Consider the following 19,548-nt stretch of genomic DNA (forward strand, 5'->3'; position numbering starts at 1 on the left):
CCTACATCATATGGGGGCACATATTTCCCACAGGGGCCACCATGAGCCCCTGGGGATCACCATGGGCAGACGTGCGCAGATGCTGGGCACATCTGTGCACATCGTCCCATGATGCTGTGGTTGATGTATGCACATATATACCATACATGCCCGGACGTGTTTGCAGGCATGCATGGATATATATGCATACGTCTCAACCGTTCCTCAACAGTTAACCCTGCCCCTTCCGGGGCGGAGCTTGGTTTGTTTGGCGCCAAACAGGGCTATTTAAAGCTAGTGTTGCGCCAAGCTCAGTCTCCTGGAGCGCAGATTGTATTTGTTTAACCTTGAGACTTGGTGTGATTTCTTGCAAGTTCTGCTTTCTTGCAAGTTCTTGTGTGTTACGATTTGCAATTCAGACCTTAGGATCTTCTGGGTAAAGATCCTGAAGCTTGCTGTTTAATTGTCTGTTTTTCCTCAGAATTTTACGGTTTATTCCCTTCTCTTGTATTGCAGCCATGTCTTCTACCAGGGACGGTTGCGCCCTTAGGCGGGTTTATTCTTCGGCGTCTGCCTCCGCCTCAGTCGCTATTGCGTCATCAGAAGTGGCAAATTTTCTTAGATCGAGGTTCGCCCAGGTACAGTCTGACCTGGACCAGGGGGTTTCCAGGGATGACATCTTGGCCTCCTGTAAGACGGCCAGTTTAGCCATCGACTTCCTGTCTGACGCTGCTCCACAACAATTGAAGTTGGCGTCCAAATCTATGGCGCTTTCAACCGCGGGCAGGCGTCCGCTCTGGTTGAAGCCTTGGAAGGCTGATACTACCTCTAAGCATAACCTTTGCGCTATGGCTTATGAACCCGGCAAGCTTTTTGGACCAGAGCTAGACCAGATGATGGGGGGGCTGTCGGACAAGAAGGGCAAGTCCCTTCCCCAGCAGTCCTTTCGTGGTCGGGGCAAAAGGTATGGTTCCAGGCCGGAACCTCAACCTAGAACCCAGGGAGATTGGGGTTCCCGTAGAGGAGGAAAATCCTCTAGGGGATCTAGACCCCCCAAGAAGTCCTCGACGCTCTGATTGCGGGCCTCCTCGATGCTCTTGGTATTTAGCCGGTCTGACTGGATGTCCAATGCTCCCTGCTCCCCACATTCCCGTAGGTGGCGCCTACAACATTTTCTAGGTTTTTGGCAGGATCATATCCAGGATCAATGGGTCCTTCGCATCATTTCACAAGGTTACCTTGTGGACTTGAGCAGTCCGCCCGCGGACAAGTTCGTCCAGACAAGGTTACTTCCCTGCAGCAAGCAAAGAGTTCTAGAGAGCTATGTTCTAGAATATCTTCAGAAGGGGGCTCTAGAGGAGGTCCCCCCAAGAGAGGGGAGCAGGTATCTATTCCCCAGTGTTTCTGGTACCCAAGAATACCGGAGGATGGAGGATAATTATAGATCTGAGGTACTTCAATCGTTTTATCAAACTAAAGAAATTCTGTATGGAAACTATCCAGTCAGTGACCAATCTTCTCGTGCTGGGAGATTTCTTGGCAACCTTGGACCTCAAGGATGCTTATCTCCATATTCCCATCCACCCTGGGTCCAGAAGATTCTTAAGGATCGCGGTACAGATCGGGGGGGTCTAAAAACATTTCCAGTTTGTGGCCCTCCCGTTTGGGATTTCTTCAGCCCTACACACTTTTACCAAGGTGGTGGTGTCCGTGGTGGCCGCTCTAAGGCTTCAGGGTCTGAGCATAGTTCCTTACCTGGACGATTGGCTCCTCAGAGCCCCTTCCCAAGCGATCCTGTCCCAACACATTCAACAGGCTGTCGCCTTCCTTCATCAGCTAGGATGGATAATCAACTGGGACAAGTCCCAACTTCTCCCAGCCACCTCGGTAAGGTTCCTGGGATTCATGGTGGATTCAGTAAAGATGACTATTCATCTCACTCCTGAGAGAAGGCGATCCATTCAACTGACAGCCCGTTCTCTCTCAGTATCACGAGAGGTAACAATTCGAACATTGATGAAGATGTTGGGACTAATGTCATCAACCGCAGAGGCGGTACCTTGGGCATTATGGCATCTGCGTCCGCTTCAGTCGGAGGTACTAGCCAAGTGGAATCACAGTCCGGTGGGACTCAATTCCGTGCACTCCCTGTCTTACCATGCCCGATCCTCTCTAAGATGGTGGTCTCACCTCGGGGACGGCAGGTCCTTGATCCAGCCCTCTTGGATCATACTTACTTCAGATGCATCCCTAGTAGGCTGGGGAGCTCATTTTCTGGACAAGACAGTCCAAGGAACTTGGATACCACAGGAGAAATCATTGTCATCGAATCTCCTGGAGATCAGAGCGATCAGACTAGCTCTTTTTCATTTTGCTCCCTTCATTGGAGGGAAAGCAGTGAAGGTACAGTCAGACAGCATGACAGCTGTGCTGTATATCAACAAGCAGGGAGGCACGAGGTCACAAAGTCTCCTGAGAGAGATAGGGGTGATATTGGATTGGGCAGAACTGAACCTCACCCACTTATCAGCCGTTCACATTCGCAGAGTTCACAATATGATCGCGGATCGCCTGAGCCGAGGTCTTCCAACCGGAGAATGGTCACTTCATCCAGAGGTCTTCAAGGATATAACGCTCAGGTGGGGCATGCCAGAGATCGATCTCATGGCAACGAGGTTCAACACCAAGGTGGAGAGGTATTGCTCCCTTTACAGGAAGGACAACCCGGTGGCAATAGATGCACTGTCAATCCCGTGGAGGTTCAGGCTGGCCTACATCTTCCCTCCAATTTCCTTGATACCGAGGGACTTTATGAAAATCAGGCAGGACCAAGCGTCAGTCCTCGCCATTATTCCATACTGGCCCAAGAGAGCTTGGTTTACCCAACTCTTCCAGATGAGTCGGGGTCAATTTTGGAGGCTTCCCCCAGAGAGAGTACTGGTGTCGGGGGACACTCAGATCTCCTCAAATCTTCAAATGTTCAACCTGACGGCCTTGAGGTTGATCAGTCCCTTCCAAGGATAGAAGGGCTTTCGGGGTCTGTCTTGAGAACCTTACAGCACTCCAGATTGGAAGCTACTAATAAGTCCTACTCAAGAATTTGGAAGATTTTTTCATCATGGTGTTCTATGCGTCAGAAGTCATCCACTGAAGTTTCCATTCCGGCAATTCTTCAGTTTTTGCAAGACAGTCTGGACAAGGGGCTGTCCCCTTCTACCCTCAAAGTGCAGGTTTCAGCAATTTCAGCCTGTCTCAACAGTCCTATTTCTCAAGAGCCCCTTATTAAGAGGTTCAAGAGGGAGCTTCAAGATTAAAGCCTACATGTCACGGATGGTGTACAGGAAACAAGACAATGCAATATAATCAATGACTCACTGGATCCACAACTAAGGAACAAAAGGGAGACCCCTGCATGAGACCTGCCACTCTCCCTGACTGCTCAGCCTATGCTAACACCCCAAAGGTGGATGGGCGCATATCCACGTACCTCGGCTATCTAATACCTGAGGACCCTACAATAGTGAGGGGACACGACCACCGGCTCCCTACACCAGACACGGAGGGAGTCAGGGTCTCCTGAAATCCAGAAGACAGAAAATCACAAATAAAGGAACAGCACTTATCTTGCAGAGGACTGGGAAAAAGGAACAGCATGCACACACACTCCAGGAAGTTGTATAAGCCGCACACTACTGCATTATGGGGAGGAACTTAAAGGGAAGCAATCAGTCCAACTGCATGACAGCTGAGATAGACTAACGAGATGAGGAACTGAAACCAAAACAAAGAAACTCAAGGAGGAGGATCTGGAAGGCTCCTGTCAGAGCTTCTCAGCTGTCTGGTTGTGACAGTACCCCTCCCTCTACGAGTGGACTCCGGACACTCAGAGCCCACCTTCTCAGGATGGGACCTATGGAAAGCCCTGATGAGACGAGTGGCCTTAATGTCCGTCACTGGGACCCACATCCTCTCCTCAGGACCATAACCCTCCCAGTGAACGAGGTACTGTAGGGAACCGCGGACAAGACGAGAATCCACAATCCTAGAGACCTGAAATTCAAGATTTCCATCAACCATAATCGGAGGAGGAGGCAAAGGCGAGGGTACAATAGGTTGAACATAAGGTTTCAATAAGGACTTATGAAAAACATTATGGATCTTCCAAGTCTGAGGAAGATCAAGACGGTAGGCAACAGGATTGATGACCGACAGGATCTTGTAGGGCCCAATAAACCTAGGACCCAACTTCCAGGAGGGAACCTTCAATTTGATATTCTTGGTAGACAACCACACCAGATCACCAACATTCAGGTCCGGACCAGGCACACGTCTCTTATCTGCCACACGCTTATATCTCTCACTCATGCTCTTTAGATTATCCTGAATCTTTTGCCAAATAGATGACAAAGACGAGGAGAATCTGTCCTCATCAGGTAAACCAGAAGACCCCTCTCCCGAGAAAGTCCCAAACTGCGGATGAAACCCATATGCACCATAAAATGGTGACTTATCAGAGGACTCCTGATGACGGTTATTTAAAGCAAACTCAGCAAGGGACAAAAAAGAACACCAATCCTCCTGATTCTCCGCCACAAAACAGCGCAGATATGTCTCCAGATTCTGATTGACGCGCTCTGTCTGGCCATTCGACTGCGGGTGGAAAGCAGAAGAGAATGACAACCGAACCCCCAAGCGAGAACAGAAAGCCTTCCAGAATCTGGAAACAAACTGCGTGCCCCTATCAGAGACTATGTCTGAAGGAATACCATGCAATTTGACAATGTGGTCAATAAATGCCTGCGCCAGCGTCTTAGCATTAGGCAAACCAGGAAAAGGGATGAAATGCACCATTTTGCTAAAACGGTCCACCACCACCAGAATCACAGTCTTCCCCGAGGAACGAGGCAGGTCCGTTATGAAGTCCATGGACAGATGTGTCGAAGGACGGGAAGGAATGGGTAAGGGAAGGAGAGGACCTGATGGCCGTGAATGAGGGACTTTGGCACGAGCGCAAGTCTCGCAAGCTGCCACAAAACCCTCAACCGACTTACGAAGCGCAGGCCACCAGAATCTCCGAGCGATGAGATCCAGTGTGGCTCTTGCCCCCGGGTGCCCAGCAAGGACCGTATCGTGGTGTTCCTTAAAAATCTTGTGTCTCAAAGCGAGAGGCACAAACAACCTCCCAGGAGGACAAAGATCAGGAGCCTCTGACTGGGCTGCCTGCACCTCTGCCTCCAATTCAGGAAAAAGAGCAGAGACCACCACACCTTCAGCCAAAATGGGACCCGGGTCTTCAAAATTCCCACCTCCCGGAAAACAACGTGACAAAGCATCTGCCTTCACATTCTTAACCCCAGGGCGGAACGTGACAATAAAATTAAACCTTGAAAAGAACAAAGACCATCTGGCCTGTCTCGGGTTCAGACGCTTGGCTGACTCCAAGTAGGCCAGATTTTTATGGTCAGTAAACACGGTAATAGGGTGTCTGGCTCCCTCTAGCCAATGGCGCCATTCCTCAAAAGCCAACTTGATGGCCAACAATTCCCTATCTCCCACATCATAATTTCTCTCTGCGGAGGAGAGTTTCTTCGAGAAAAAGGCACACAGTTGCCATTTGGCAGGAGAGGAACCCTAAGACAAGACCGCACCCACCCCTACCTCAGAAGCATCAACCTCAACTATGAAGGGTAACGAAATATCAGGTTGTACCAGGATGGGAGCGGAAGCAAAACTCTCCTTGATATTAGAAAAGGCCTTACGCGCCTCTACCGACCAGGAAGAAAAATCTACCCCCTTTCTGGTCATATCAGTGAGTGGTTTAACAACAGAGGAATAATTCAAAATAAATTTCCTGTAATAATTGGCAAAGCCCAAAAAACACATCAGCGCCTTCTGATTCTCAGGAAGCTCCCACTCAAGCACAGCGCGGACCTTCTCGGGGTCCATGCGAAAACCAGAAGCGGAGAGAAGAAACCCCAGAAATTGAATTTCTGGAACCGCAAACACACATTTTTCCAGTTTCGCGTATAATTTATTCTCCCGCAAGATGAGCAAGACCTGACGTAAGTGTTCCTTATGAGTCTTGAAATCAGGAGAAAAAATCAAAATGTCATCCAAATACACTAATACAAATTTTCCCATTAAATGATAAAAAATGCTGTTCACGAAATGCTGAAAAACGGCTGGGGCATTCATCAAACCAAAAGGCATAACCAAATTCTCAAAATGGCCCTCAGGGGTATTAAAAGCCATCTTCCATTCGTCTCCTTCTCTGACCCTGACCAGGTTGTATGCCCCTCTTAGGTCTAATTTGGAAAAGACTTTAGCCCCAATAACCTGGTTAAACAGGTCCGGGATCAGAGGAAGCGGATAAGGGTCACGAATAGTGATACTGTTCAGCTGCCTGAAATCCAGACAAGGTCTTAAAGAACCATCTTTTTTCTTAACAAAGAAAAAAACAGCGGCAACAGGTGACTTCGAGGGTCGTATGTGTCCTTTTCTCAGACTCTCAGAGATATAAGCACGCATAGCGACCCTCTCAGGTTGGGAAAGATTGTATAAACGAGATTTAGGCAGCTTGGCGCCTGGGATGAGATTAATAGGGCAATCGTACTCCCTGTGCGGAGGCAAATCCTGAACTCCACTCTCAGAGAAGACATCCGAAAATTCAGAGAGGAAAGGTGGTACAGTCTTAGTAGAAACCTCAGAAACAGATGTCATGAGGCAATTCTCTCTGCAAAAGTTACTCCAACCATTTATTTGCCTCGCTTGCCAATCAATGGTGGGGTTATGTTTAGTGAGCCAGGGTAGCCCCAACACTAGAGGAGTAGGCAAACCGCTAAGGAAGAAACATGACACAACCTCAACATGAGCATCACTCACAATTAAACGGATATTGTGAACTATGCCCTTTAATGATTTCTGAGAAAGTGGAGCGGAATCAATAGCAAAAACAGGAATATCCTTTCCCAAAGTGCATACCTGGAAACCATGAGTTATTGCAAATTGATTATCAATGAGATTGACAGCTGCTCCACTATCCACAAAAATCTCACAAAAAATGCTCTTGCTCTCTAGCGCCACCCTAGCAGGCAGGACAAAACGGGAACTACAAGCAAACGGAAAACCTTCAATTTCCGCCTCAACCCTGCCAATAGTAACAGACGGAACATTTTTAAAAGATTTTTTCCTTTTTGTTTCTTTATTACCCACAGAAAACTGCCTGAATCTCCTAGAGGGACAAACATTTGCCAAATGATTTATACCTCCACAACAAAAACAAACCCTCCCATGCGGGCTGAATCTTCTATTGTCAGAGGCAATCAACCCCAGCTGCATGGGCTCCTGCTCAGAAGGGGCTGACAGCGACTGAGACCCCTGCGCACAGAATGAGACCGCTGCACTGTCCCGGGACTGAGTATGACAGGAAGGAGAGATCTCTCCTCTCTCTCTAAGACGCCTGTCAATACGAACCGCCTGAGACATAGCAGAATCCAAGGAGGTAGGTCTCTCATGAAAGGCAAATGCATCTTTCAATCCCTCTGAAAGACCATGGCAAAATTGACTTCGGAGTGCAGCATCATTCCAACCAGTATCAGCTGCCCATCTCCGAAATTCTGAGCAGTATATCTCTGCGGATTGTTTACCCTGGCATAACAGACGTAGTCTAGACTCAGCCAGAGCAATACGATCCGGATCATCATATATCTGACCCAGGGCTAAAAAGAATTCATCCACTGAACGGAGGGGCCGTGCCCCCTCCGGCAGCGAAAAGGCCCAGGACTGAGCGTTACCCCTGAGCAGCGATATAATGATCCCCACCCTCCGTTCCTCATCACCAGAGGAATGGGGAAGAATGCGAAAATGGAGTTTGCAAGCCTCTCTAAAACGCACAAAATACTCACTACCCCCGGAGAACGTATCCGGGAGCGAGATCTTAGGCTCAGAACAAATTCCATGAACGCAAGCTGAACCGGTCACTTGAAACTGAGAAAAAGTCTTAAGGAGATCAGCTACCTCCAATGAAAGACCCTGGAAGCGTTCAGCCAAAAGTGAAACCGGATCCATGCTTGAGACGGTTTTGGCGGCTTATAATGTCACGGATGGTGTACAGGAAACAAGACAATGCAATATAATCAATGACTCACTGGATCCACAACTAAGGAACAAAAGGGAGACCCCTGCATGAGACCTGCCACTCTCCCTGACTGCTCAGCCTATGCGAACACCCCAAAGGTGGATGGGCGCATATCCACATACCTCGGCTATCTAATACCTGAGGACCCTACAATAGTGAGGGGACACGACCACCGGCTCCCTACACCAGACACGGAGGGAGTCAGGGTCTCCTGAAATCCAGCAGACAGAAAATCACAAATAAAGGAACAGCACTTATCTTGCAGAGGACTGGGAAAAAGGAACAGCATGCACACACACTCCAGGAAGTTGTATAAGCCGCACACTACTGCATTATGGGGAGGAACTTAAAGGGAAGCAATCAGTCCAACTGCATGACAGCTGAGATAGACTAACGAGATGAGGAACTGAAACCAAAACAAAGAAACTCAAGGAGGAGGATCTGGAAGGCTCCTGTCAGAGCTTCTCAGCTGTCTGGTTGTGACACTACAGTAATTAGACCTGTCCCTGTATGGGAATTAACGGTCGTGCTCAGGGGGTTATCATCTCCCCCCTTTAAGTGGATTCTAGAATTCATAGCTATTCCTCATTTGGCCGGACAGTATTAGCTTCCGCCAGGCATGAGGACCCTCCCATGGGGGTTTCTTCTTGCTAAATCCCCATCTGTGCTACTGGTTAGGACATTAGGACATAAGGGAATCGTTAATTTCTAACGATAATTTGTTTTCCCTTAGTCCTAACAGTGGCACACAAATATCCCCCCCTTATTTATACTTTAAAGTTGTTATTTTCTTCTTTTGTTCTACTTGTAACTACACAAGGGCCTGGGGGCCCCCTCTTTATTGGGGGAGGGTGTGTGTGTGTGTATGTTAATTTTATTAAAACTTCCACCTGTCCTAACGAGTCCACAGGGACAGAATACCCCATCTGTGCCACTGTTAGGACTAAGGGAAAACAAATTATCGTTAGAAATTAACGAGAAGTTGCTGGTCCAGTACAAGGCACCTGATTTGCAAAACCAGCGTTCAAAATCCTAGTATGTGAGAAGTGGTATTTGACTCCATGACTCCAATGAAAACTGTCCAGATGGCCTGTTAAACACGGGGACAAAAATTTCAGAATGGGATTAAAAAATATTCATCTCAAAAGTCAATTTTTTGGTGCAAACAAGAAAGAGTAAAACATTTCCTTGTCCACTGTACAGCATAGCAGTTGCTGGTTTATTACAAGTCAAATGGTTTACAAGAGCAGTGCTCAACACCATAGTCTGCGAAGAATGACGCTGTGCACTCAGACATTTAAAAAAATCTGGACTGTGAGAAGTGGTATTTGATTCCATTACTCCAGAGAAGACTACCTAGCTGTACTGTTAAACCTTAGTCAAAGGTTTCAGAATCAGATTCTAAAATGTTTATTGTAAAAGTCAATTTTTTGATGAAAAAGAAAGTAGAACATTTTGTAGCATATGGCTGAATAGTTGCTGGTTCAGTACAAGACACCTGGTTTGCAAAACCAGCGCTCAAAATATTAGTCTGTGAAGACTGATGCTGTCCACTCAAACATACAAGCATTTAAGAAAAGCTGGACTGTGAGAAGTAGTCCAGCATCATATTTGCTGACTTAATATTCAAATAGTTGAAAACAAGACATTTTGGAGGACCCTTGATGATCCTGAAGTCATAAAGGGTCATCGATAAGACCATACTCACATCAGACTAAAGATGTAGGCCCCAGTGAGATTTGAACTCACGACCCCTGGTTTACAAGACCAGTGCTCTAACCCCTGAGCTATGAAGCCACCATGCACAGCTTTTCCCAATGGGTTTTTTCCATTCTGTCCAGGTGTATCTTTTTGCCCCATAAACTGAAAAATATCAAAGACCTTCAAAACCATTTAAGAGAAACAGGGCTCTCATGGGACATAGAACTTTACATTGTTTGGGCAACCTGACCAAAATGTGAGGAAGAGCTCAGAGAATTCGATGTAAGTCAGTCATCATTTCGCATGTCAACACAAAACGTGTGCCATCATAGACTAACATAGGGGCCAAAGGTTTCAGAATCAGATGCAAAGATGTTCATCTTAAAAGTCAATTTTTTGGTGTAAACAAGAAGGAATATCCACTGGTGCAGCACTGCAGCATTATAGTTGCTGGTTTAGAATTCAGATAGCTGAAAAGAAAACACTTTAAAAGATCCTCGTGGATCCTATATACTGTTTCAGATCTTAACCCCTTAAGGACTCAGCCCTATTTCACCTTAAGGACTTGGCCATTTTTTGCAAATCTGACCAGTGTCACTTTAAGTGCTGATAACTTTAAAACGCTTTGACTTATCCAGGCCATTCTGAGATAGTTTTTTCGTCACATATTGTACTTCATGACACTGGTAAAATGAAGTAAAAAAAAATCATTTTTATTTATAAAAAAATACCACATTTTTCCAAATTTTTTAAAAAATTTGCTAATTTACAAGTTTCAATTTCTCTACTTCTATAATACATAGTAATACCTCCAAAAATAGTTATTACTTTACATTCCCCATATGTCCACTTCATGTTTGGATCATTTTGGGAATGATATTTTATTTTTTGGGGATGTTACAAGGCTTAGAAGTTTAGAAGCAAATCTTGAAATTTTTCAGAAATTTTTAAAAACCCAATTTTTAGGGACCAGTTCAGGTCTGAAGTCACTTTGCGAGGCTTACATAATAGAAACCACCCAAAAATGACCCCATTATATAAACTACACCACTCAAGGTATTTAAAACTGATTTTACAAACTTTGTTAACCCTTTAGGTGTTCCACAAGATTTAATGGAAAATAGAGATACAATTTCAAAATTTCACTTTTTGGGCAGATTTTCCATTTTAATAATTTTTTTCCAGTTACAAAGCAAGGGTTAACAGCCAAACCAAACTCAATATTTATGGCCCTGATTCTGTACTTTACATAAACACCCCATATGTGGCCGTAAACCGCTGTACGGGCACACGGCAGGGCGCAGAAGGAAAGGAATGCCATACGGTTTTTGGAAGGCAGGTTTTGCTGGACAGTTTTTTTTGACACCATGTCCCATTTGAAGCCCCCTGATGCACCCCTAGAGTAGAAACTCCATAAAAGTGACCCCATCTAAGAAACTACACCCCTCAAGGTATTCAAAACTGATTTTACAAATGTTGTTAACCCTTTAGGTGTTCCACAAGAATTAGTGCAATATAGAGATACAATTTCAAAATTTCACTTTTTTGGCAGATTTTCCATTTTAATAATTTTTTTCCGGTTACAAAGCAAGGGTTAACAGCCAAACCAAACTCAATATTTATGGCCCTGATTCTGTAGTTTACAGTAACACCCCCAGTAACAGTAACACCCGCAGAAGGAAAGGAATGCCATACGGTTTTTGGAAGGCAGATTTTGCTGGACTGTCTTTTTTGACACCATGTCCCATTTGAAGCCCCCCTGATGCACCCCTAGAGTAGAAACTCCAAAAAAGTGGCCCTATTTTAGAAACTACGGGATAGGGTGGCAGTATTGTTGGTACTAGTTTAGGGTACATATGATTTTTGGTTGCTCTATATTACACTTTTTATGAGGCAAGATAAGAAATAGCTGTTTTGGCACAGTTTTTATTTTTTGCTATTTACAACATTCATCTGACAGGTTAGATCATGTGATATTTTTTAGACCAGGTTGTCACGGATGCGGCGATACCTAATATGTATACTTTTTTTTATTTATGTAAGTTTTACACAATGATTTCATTTAGTGTTTCGATAGTCTGAGAGCCATAATGTTTTCAGTTTTTGGGCGATTACCTTGGGTAGGGTATGATTTTTGCGGGATGAGATGACGGTTTTATTGGCACTATTTTGGGGTGCGTGTGACGTTTTGATCGCTTGCTATTACACTTTTTGTGATGTAAGGTGACAAAAAATGGTTTATTTAGCAGTTTTTATTTTACATTTTTTACGGTGTTCATCTGAGAGGTTAGGTCATGTGATATTTTTATAGAGCCGGTCAATACGAACGCGTCGATACCAAATATGTTTACTTTTTTTTATTTATGTACGTTTTACACAATAACAGCTTTTTTCAAACAAAAAAAAATTATGTTTTAGTGTCTCCATATTCTGATCCATAGTTTTTTTATTTCTTGAAGGATTATCTCAGGTAGTGGCTAATTTTCTGCGGGATGAGGTGACGGTTAGATTAGTACTATTTTGGTGGGCACAGCCGCCGGAACCGCGATCGCCGATACGGGGGGTCACAAGAATTAATGGAAAATGGAGATGAAATTTCAGAATTTCACTTTTTTGGCAGATTTTACATTTTAATCCATTTTTTTTTTCAGTAGCAAAGCAAGGGTTAACAGCCAAATAAAACTCAATATTTATTTCCCTGATTCTGCGGTTTACAGAAACACCCCCACATGTGATCGTAAACTACTGTACGGGAACACGGCAGGGCGCAGTAGGAAAGGAACGCCATATGGTTTTTGGAAGGCAGATTTAGCTGAACTGGTTTTTAGATGCCAAGTCCCATTTGAAGCCCCCCTGATGCACCCCCTACAGTAGAAACTCACAAAAGTAACCACATTTTGGAAACTACGGGATAAGGTGCCAGTTTTATTGGTACTATTTTGGGGTACATATGATTTTTAATTGCTCTATATTACGTTTTTTGTGAGGCAAGGTAACCAAAAAATTTATGTTTTGGCACCGTTTTTATTTTTACAGCGTTTACCTGAGGAATTAGGTCATGTGACTTTTTTTTTATAAAGCAGATCATTACGGACGTGGCAATACCTAATATGTCAACTTTTTCTTATTTATTTAAGTTTTACGCAATAATAGCATTTTTGAAACCGAAATAATAATATTTTAGTGTATCTATAGTCTGAGAGCCATAGCTTTTTTATTTTTTGACCGATTCTCTTAGGTAGGGACTCATTTTTTGCGGGATCAGGTGACAGTCTGATTGGTGCTATTTTGGGGGGCATACGCCTTTTTTATCACTTGCTGTTGCAATTTTTGTGATGTAATATGACAAAAAATGCCTTTTTTTTTTTTTTTTTTTACGGTGTTCACCTGAGTGGTTAGGTCATGTGATATTTTTATAGAGCTGGTTGTTACGGACGTGGCAATACCTAATATGTATACTTTTTTATTTTTTCACTTTAGCACAATAATAGCAGTTTTGAAGCAAAAAATAATCATATTTTAGTGACTCCATTGTCTGAGAGTGATAGCTTTTTTATTTTTTGACTGATTCTCTTAGGTAGGGTCTCATTTTTTGCGGGATGAGGTGACGGTCTGATTGGTACTATTTTGGGGGGCATACGCCTTTTTGATAACTTGCTGTTGCAATTTTTGTGATGTAATGTGACAAAAATGGCTTTTTTTTTTTACAGTTTTTTTTTTTTTTACGGTGTTCACCTGAGGGGTTAGGTCATGTGATATTTTTATAGAGCTGGTTGTTACGGACGTGGCAATACCTAATATGTAATTTTTTTTTTCATGTATTTCACTTTAGCACAATAATAACAGTTTTGAAACAAAAAAAATGATGTTTTAGTGTCTCCATGTTCTGAGAGCTATAGTTTTTTTATTTTTTGGCCGATTGTCTTAGGTAGGGGCTCATTTTTTGCGGGATGAGCTGATGGTTTTATTGATACCATTTTGTGGGCATACGCCTTTTTGATCGCTTGGTGTTGCACTTTTTGTGATGTAAGGTGACAAAAATTGCATTTTTTTACACCGTTTTTATTTTTATTTTTTAATGGTGTTTATCGGACAGGGTGGATCATGTGATATATTTATAGAGACGGTCATTACGGACGCGGAGATACCTAATATGTGTGGGTTTTGTTTGTTTTTTCTGTTTTTTATTATAAAATAAGGGGAAAGGGGCGTTTTTTTTCTTTTTTACTTTATTAATTGTATTACTTTATTAATTTTATTAAAAACACTTTTTTCTAACTTTTTTTTCTTTACTTTATTTATGATGTTCACTTTTGGGGGTCTGATCCCCTCTGCAATGCGTTACAATACATCTGTATTGTATTGCATTGCCTGTTAGTGTATGACACTGAGTCATACACTAACAGGATGCCTAGGAGACCGGCCTGAGGCTGGATCTCCTCGGCACCCGTAGAAGGCAGTTCCCGATGCACGGGAAAGGCATTAGGCAGCCTCTGCACGGCATCAGGCTGCCTTGTGACGCATCACACAGCAGCGCGGGGACTCGATGCGATCACTCACCCGACACAAACCCCTTCTATGTGTCATGCGTCTAGTCTTGTGTTTTGTTTTGGACTTGTGTTAGATCCGCCTCCCTTCAGGTGCACTGGGTGGGGTCGTTGGTTTAAATTACTCTAACTCCTAGTGTACCGTGCGGGTTATAGCTTCAGTCAGGCAGTGGAAGCAAGGAGTATTGGCTTTTCCTGCTCTGATAAGATAAGTTGGTTTCTTATTTCTTTGGTTTGCGGTCTAGGCTGTTTGAGTGTCGTCTGTTCCCTCCTGGTGCTGAGGGAGCAGGCTGCCCCTTTTCCCCTTTCACCATCTCAGGGATTCTAGGGTATTCTCAGCCCAGGCACGAGGACACATTATTCCCACCTTCAGGGTCTAAATGTGGGCTTAGCAGAATAGGGAGAGCTGTAGGGATTTGCTAGGAGGTGACCGTATCCCCAGCTTCTCGCCTAGAAACTTGTTTGTTTAGTTATCTGTGTATATGATATCCTGTCCGCCGTGACACTATGTCGCGGTCAGCGCGGACCGCGGCATAGAAAGGGTTAAACCGCCGGCATCGGCTTTTACAGCGATGCCGGCGGATACAGCAGGGGCCCGGCTACCACAGACTGCCGGGCCCCTGCAGTGATTGCGCGAGCACCGCTCCGGTGCCCGCACGATCACTATGACGTACTATTATGTCAAATTGCGGGAACGCAGTGGTTCCCATGACGTAGTAGTACGACAAAGGTCGGGAAGGGGTTAAGTACACCACTCTCTCCTGGTTCTTGTCTTATCTCTCTGACCACTCTTTCAGTGTATCTACTTCCCTTCCTCTCCCTCTTGCTATTGGGGTTCCTCAGGGTTCAGTCCTAGGCCCTCTCCTCTTTTCTCTGTACACAGCCCCTACTGGACAGACTATCAGTAGATTTGGTTTCCAGTAACATCTCTAGGCCAATGACATCCAACTATACACTTCATCCCGTGACATCACCCCTGCTGTGCTACAGAACACCAGTGACTGTCTGTCCGCTGTCTCTATCATCATGTCCTATCTCTATCTGAAACTGAATATTTCAAAAACTAAACTAATTGTGTTTTCTCCATCTTCTAACCTACCTAAACCTGACATCTCAATCTCAGTGTGTGGCACTGCCATAACGCCTAGGCAGCATGCCCATTGCGTCAGTGTTATGTTTGACACTGATCTTTCCTTTCAATCTTGCCAATTCAATCTCTTGCTCGCTTATGTCGCCTGACTCTCGAAAACATCTCTAGAATTCGCCTCTTTCTTATGTCTTATTCACAGATCAGTGTTTTAGCCAGTGGATTCCATCGTTGATTGTGAGCCAAAACCAGGTGCGTCTCTAAACACAGAACAGGTGCAGATCTTTCTCTTATACCTGATCTCTGTGGAGGCTCCGATCCTGGTTTTGGCTCACAATCACTGATGGAAATCACTGACCAAACTCTGACGAGTGAATGAGGCTTTACTATGGAAACAACAAAAATTCTCATTGCGACCCTGATCCATTCCCATCTCAATTACTGTAACTCATTACTAAGCGGTCTCCCCCTCACCAGACTCCCCCATCTCCAATCTATCCTGAACGTAGCCGCCAGGCTCATCTATCTGTCTAACCGCTACTCCGATGCCTACACCCTGTGTCACTCACTGCATTGGTTGTTCATATACTGCAGGATACAGCTTAAGGCCCCCTGCACACGAATGTGCGCCCCGTGGTCGTGCTGCAAAATGCGGGCCGCAATGCATGAACACAGTCTGTGGGACAGCCACAGCGGATCGCTGACCCATTCACTTGAATGGGTCCGCGATCCGGCCGTTTCGCAAAAAGATAGGACATGTTCTATCTTTTTGCGGAACGGAAGTACGGGACGAAACCCCACGGAAGCACTCCGCAGTGCTTCCGTAGGGTTCCGTTCCGTGCTTCCGTTCCGTACCATTCCGCATCTCCGGATTTGCGGACCCATTCAAGTGAATGCGGTCTGCAATGCGGCAACGGGAAGCACACGTTCGTGTGCAGGGGGCCTAAAGGAAATGTGTCACCAAAAATGTTATCTGCCAGTTAAAACCAGATAGTAGCACATCTACTTTTCATCTAATCTGATTTTATATTCTGTTTGTAGATTTTTTTAATTTTATTTCCTGAACGTAATTATGGGGGCGGCAAACATGCCTGAGCTGTTCTTAACAGCATTTACACAGCATTCAGAAAATTGCTTTACGGCAGCCCCATGGTCCATAGACACAATGGTCAGGAGGGGGCCTCATTGACTTCTATGGGAGAGTATTCTAGGCATGCTCTGTGACCTGTGCAGAGTTCAATGTACAAAGAAAGAATAGATAAGATCTGAGAATCACCAACTGTGAATGGTGGATCCTGTCTTATTCCCAATCCTACAGCCGCACAGTTAGAAACATCCATGCGGAGATAAGTGCCAAATGCATGCACATATTCAGAGATAACACGTTTTGAAGGACCCGTGATTACCTTAACCCTTTCTACCCTGGAGGCTTTTTTGTTATTGCGTTTTCGTTTTGCGCTCCCTGCCTTCCCAGAGACATAACTTTTTTATTTGTCTCTTCACATAGCCATATGAGGGCTTGTTTTTTTGCGGGACAAGTTGTACTTTTCAGCGCCACCATTTAACATTGCATAAGATGTAGTGGGAAGCAGGAACAAAATTCCAAATGGGGAGAAATTGCAAAAAAGAAAAGAAATTCCACCACAGTTTTACGGGTTTTTTATTTATGACTTTTGATGTGCGATAAAACTGACCAGTTACTTTCATTCTTACAGGTCAGTATGAATCCGCTATACCTTATATGTATAGTTAAAAAAAAAAATTTTGTTCTTTTATTTTTATTTTGGGAAAAGGGGGTGATTAGAATTTTTATCTTTTTTTTACACTTTTTTTATAGTTCCCATAGGGAACTATAACAAGCAATCATTAGATTGCTATTCTCATAGATCCCAATGCACTAGCATTGGAGTCTATGAGAAAATTGCTAGTTTTCTATGGTGTCCTATTACAGGCAAGGGCTCCATAGGAAATACTATGCAGCAGCCTCCTGTCATTCACAAAGACAGGGGCTGCTGCACACACGCTCTGGCTCCTCCAATCGCCGCACGGGGAAACGGAGTATTACCGGAAGCGCGCGCTTCTGGTGTTTCACGCGCTCAGATGCCATGGTGAGCATTGACCACGGCATCTGAGGGGCTAAATGTCTGCAATCGCCCTTACTGCCGGTTGCGGACATTAGCCGCGGGTGTCCACTCAGGAGTGGGCACCATCTTTAACCCTTTCACGCATTTGGACGTAACTGTACATCCAAATTGCAAGTGACTTTCTGCATTTGGACGTACAGTCACGTCCAATTTGCTTACCGGGGCTGTGACACTATAAAGTGTCACAGCTCCAGAGTCTCCACTCTCCCGTAGAGCAGAGACACCGGGGAAGCCGACTAGGGACCAATCAGTGGTCCTGTGCCGGCAAGCGCTCCGATAGGTTAGCCTATGCAGACTAACCAATGGGAGCGCTTCATTGAGAAAAATGGCAGTTTCAGGCTGTGATCTCCACGCTCAAGATCACAGCCACTGTGCCCCAGATAAATGTAAGTGCCCCCCACATGCGGCCATTGCCCCCCATCGCCCCCAGATTCCCCCTGCTGCCATGTCCTCTCTGCCAGCTGTGATGGCAGCGGCTCAAGAAACGGACCCGCTGCAAACAGCAGCTGACACATTGCTGCTACGGCCGAAATCGGTGCTGGCACCTATCTCTGCCGTTTAACCCCATAGATGCCGCGGTCAGCAGCCTCCCGCGGCATCCATGGGGCTGAGAGGGAGGGAGTTCCCTCTCTCTTGCATCAGGCCGCCGATGCTGCGATGGCAGCAGCCCGATGGTTGCCTTACAAAGGCGTCTAGGTTGCCATGTACCTAAGACTGATCAGACCCTGATGGTCTGATCAGCCTTAGGCTACATGCACACGACCGTTGTGTGTTTTGCGGTCTGCAAATTGCGGATCCGCTAAACACGGATGGCGGGCGGTGATCGGAACATGGTGCCTGCTGAAATCATTGAGCAGGCACCTTGGGTCAATGCCCAGGGGGGTCCTTAGTGATGATGATGAGCCCCCAAGGCGGAGCAAGGGGACCGACATGCTAGGGACCCTGTGGCCCACACTAGTACGAGAAGCTCTGGGGCTCGTACTAGTTTTCCGGCCCACCAGTTAAGTCCACCTGAGCCCCCTACCGGTGAACTTGTCTGGTGTACCCCAGAGCGATTTGAGCCTGTGATTCCTGATTTTGTTGGCCAAGCAGGAATCCAGATTCCCACAGTGGGCTTCACTGAATATGACTATTTTAGTATTTTTTTCAGTGACCACTTTGTGAACCTGATGGTGGAGCAAACGAACCTGTACGCCCAACAGTTCATTGCTCAACACCCAGTCTCCTTTTTGGCTAGGGCCGGTGGCTGGACTCCGGTCGGTGCAGCCGAGATGAGGACATTTTGGGGCCTCGTGCTGCACATGGGCCTAGTCAAAAAACCTAGTGTCAGGCATTACTGGTGTAGGGACGTCTTCTACCAGACCCCACTTTACAGTACGGCCATGACACGTACCCGGTTTGAGGCCAACCGGAAATTCCTGCATTATGCAGATAATGCAGCATGTCCCCCCAAGGTGATCCTGCCTATGACCACCTGTACAAAATCAGGCCGGTCATCAATCACTTTGGGGCCAAATTTTGGGAGGCCTATGTACCTGGAAGGGAGGTCGCAGTTGATGAGCTCTCATTGCTTTCAAGGGTAGACTCTTTTTCCGCCAGTATGTTCCCTCTAAGCGGGCGAGGTATGGCGTGAATCTGTACAAACTTTGTGAGAGTACCTCAGGGTACACTTACAAGTTTCGTGTGTACGAGGGGCAAGATTCCTGTATTCAACCCCCAGAATGTCCCCCCACTCTGAGTGTTAGCGGGAAACTTGTGTGGGACCTTATGTACCCACTGCTAAATAAAGGTTACCACCTGTACGTGGATAACTTTTATGCTAGTATCCTCTTGTTCCAGTCCCTCGCCGCCAGATCCACCTCCGCTTGTAGGACCGTGCAGAAAAATCAACGCGGCCTCCCTACCCACCCCCTCCAGGTACCTATACCCAGTGGTGAGACCCGTGCCCTTACC

The 19,548-nt window shown here is 45.5% G+C and overlaps 1 non-coding gene across 1 annotated transcript; it reads right to left on the reverse strand.

The window, feature by feature from the left end:
• Nucleotides 1–9,840: 9,840 nt before the first annotated feature.
• On the reverse strand, nucleotides 9,841–9,913 carry TRNAT-UGU. The gene has a single exon. It is a non-coding gene; the product is annotated as a tRNA-Thr (tRNA).
• Nucleotides 9,914–19,548: the final 9,635 nt, after the last annotated feature.

Source organism: Bufo bufo, chromosome 2, assembly GCF_905171765.1.
Source record: "Bufo bufo chromosome 2, aBufBuf1.1, whole genome shotgun sequence".
Classification (NCBI taxonomy): Eukaryota; Metazoa; Chordata; class Amphibia; order Anura; family Bufonidae; genus Bufo; species Bufo bufo.